Raw genomic sequence first — 3,411 nt, 5'->3', positions numbered from 1 at the left:
TGCTGTAATCTCTCTTCTTGTTTCTTTTCTCGTTCCTCTTGTTTCTTTTCCCTCCAACAACTGCTGTAATTTCTCTTCTTGTTTATTTTCTTTCTCCTCCAACAACTGCTGTAATCTCTCTTCTTGTTTCTTTTCTCGTTCCTCTTGTTTCTTTTCCCTCCAACAACTGCTGTAATTTCTCGTCTTGTTTATTGTGTTTCTCCTCCAACAACTGCTGTAATCTCTCTTCTTGTTTCTTTTCTCGTTCTTCTTGTTTCTTTTTCCTCTAACAACTGCTGTAATTTCTCTTCTTGTTTATTTTCTTTCTCCTCCAACAACTGCTGTAATCTCTCTTCTTGTTTCTTTTCTCGTTCTTCTTGTTTCTTTTCTTTTTCCTCTAACAAATGCTGTAATGTCTCTTCATGTTTAATTTCTCGTTCTTCTTGTTTCTTTTCTTTTTCCTCCAACAACTGTTGTAATCTCTCTTGTTTATTTTGCTGTTCGAGCTGCCACTGTTGCAGGTTTTCTTGCAACTGCTATTGTCTATCTTCTTGTTTATTTTCATTTTCCTCTAACAACTGCTGTAATCTCTCTTCTTGTTTAATTTCTCGTTCTTCTTGTTTCTTTTCTCGTTCATTAGAAGAGAGATTACAGCAGTTGTTAGAGGAAAAAGAAAAGAAACAAGAAGAGCGAGAAGAGAAATTACAACAGTTGTTGGAGGAAAAAGAAAAGAAACAAGAAGAACGAGAAGACGTTCATTTTCTCGTTCTTCTTGTTTCTTTTGCTGCTCTTGTATTGCAGCCATCAAGTCTGCTATGCTGTAGTTTGATTTGCCGCTTCTCTTTCCATTTGTTTTTATCCCACTCTCTGACACCAATTTGTTACGTCTCCGTTTGTTAATTAACTTTCCGTAACTTCGTTTCCGACGAAACTTTAGCGACACAAGTCCTTACTTAATAAAACTGGTTTATTCTTTCTGAATACAACTTTACGACACACTTAATTTCAATATTCGCGCTAAAACAAACACTATAACGAACGAACGTTAACTTCAACAATACCTTGTGACTGCAGTTCAATTACTCACTATCTACTCACACGCATTACATTACCTTCTTTTATATACCAGCCTACCCTCTATCTAGTAAATACTAGAGCATTCGCCAAGATACGGGATAGTTCTAGAAACAAGAGAGCGTGAGAATTGTCACGTGATCTCGATGACGCAACAGTAGTTATTAGACCAACATTTAGTTAATAGTAGTTATTAGACCAACATGTAGTTAATAGTAGTTATTAGACCAACATGTAGTTAATAATAACCGTGGAAGAAGAAACTCTACTTAGTTTGGAGAAGGGAAATGGTGAAGCTCTTGGTGATGTTACTAACACTGATGTGACTGTTACTGATGATAGGACATTTACTGATGAAGCAGATGAATCCCACATGAAGCAGAAGCCAACGAGACGGAGACCAGTACGGAAGAAGATACGTCCCGAAAAATTAAGAGACTTTGTTGAATTGTAATTTTGTCTTTGTAATTCTGTACAGTTAATTAAGTGATTGTTAATTGTTATTGGTTTATTGTATGTGGTTATTGTTCGGGACGAACAATATTAAGGAGGGGCAGTGTTGCGTCATCGAGATCACATGACTACAGTGACGCCACGTTTCTAGAACTATCCCGTATTTTGGCGAATGCTCTAGTATTTTCTAGATATAGGGTAGTTTGGTATATATAAGAGGGGACAACGTGACGCGAGATTAAGGTAATGTGTATGAGTGGATAGTGAGTAATTGAACTGCAGTCACAGGGTATTGTTGAAGTTAACGTTCGTTCGTTACAGTGTTGTTTTAGCGCGAGTATTGAGATTAAGTGTATCGCAGAGTTATATTCGGAAAGAATAAACCAGTTTTATTAAGTAAAGACTTGTGTCGTTAAAGTTTCGTCGGAACGAAGTTACGGAAAATCAATTAAGAAACGGAGACGTAACACTACTATTAACTAAATGTTGGTTTAATAACTATTATTAACTACATGTTGGTCTAATAACTATTATTAACTAAATGTTGGTCTAATAACTATTATCAACTACATGTTGGTCTAATAAATGGCTTCTTCAGGTGGCACGTCTTCAGCAGCGTCATTTGTTCTGTTGTCCACTTCGTCCCAACTGAAATGTCCTGGACCATGATAACGTCAAATCCTGTTGGCATGCACCACTTTTGGCTTACTTCGCCGACCACATTTTACCCGGAAAATCACGTCTGAGAGACGATCCACTATGTCATATTGGCCTTCCCATGGAGATGACAACTTAGGAGACTTCCCTTTGGTCTTCCTGGGATTATACAACCACACCTTGTCTCCTGGTTCAAAGCTGACTTCAGTAGATCTCTTATCATAAGTTAACTTCATCGAATCAGCAGACGTTTTCAAGTTTGATCGCACTTGATGGTGGATATCATCCATCCTTTCCAATAGCACTTTCACAAACTCTGACACATTTTCAGGCAACTCTTCATAAGGTGGGCATCCCTTACGCTTGGGTCCCCTTTTAGCACTACATGTACTGCATGTCCTGCACCATTCTTCCACATTTGCCTCATACTTATCCAGTAAAATATTTGTCGTAGGTGACTCAATGTTTTCTTAATTCTAAGATATCCTTCTGTTAAATTATCATGGGATTGACGCAGCACAACTTCCCGTAACTTCCTTGGTATAACTGTTTGCCAAGTCGTCACTTTCCCATCTCCGGACAAGAATACCATTTTCAAGCTTCAGCTGGTCCCAGTGTGCCCAATAGTGCTTTGTCACAGGGCTTATACTAGATACCTTCTCCCAAGCAGGGCGAAAAACACTTGTTTTTAGGAAATCGATTATAAGCTTCAAATCTTGGTCTTTCTCCTGTTCTGCTTTGATATCCATATTTGGTTTCACTTTACCATCATCAACTTCTTCAGTCACTTTGACTTTACCTTGATGGCACCTAATTAGTTCAACCTCTCTTTTAACAGTTATCGGAACTTGGCCTTTGTTATTCCCAAATGTCATTTTATGAAGATCAATTACAAACTTCCTTGGTAGTAGATAGACAGTCCAATCCTAATATGCATTCGTCTTTTATGCCCATGAGCTCAATAGTTACCCACACTGGTCCCCACAATCTTGTAGAATGTCCTGTCACACCATAAAGCTTCTGTATGGCTTCTGGTACTCCTTCATGATCTAACACCTTGATGCTCACAAGGGTTTGTTGAGACGCAGAGTCTATGACAAAGTTGCACCTTTGGCCATCCAGCTTTCCTGGCACATTGACACTGTATGTGTGCTTGGCATTTTACACCTAGCTGTTGGGACTTTCATGATGGGGGTTGGTGGGCGTCGCTCGACACCAACCACTACTGGTCTCCTTGAGGCCGTCTTA

Source organism: Limulus polyphemus, unplaced genomic scaffold (genome assembly GCF_000517525.1).
Source record: "Limulus polyphemus unplaced genomic scaffold, Limulus_polyphemus-2.1.2 Scaffold422, whole genome shotgun sequence".
In the NCBI taxonomy this organism is placed as follows: Eukaryota; Metazoa; Arthropoda; class Merostomata; order Xiphosura; family Limulidae; genus Limulus; species Limulus polyphemus.
This window is presented reverse-complemented; position numbering follows the sequence as displayed.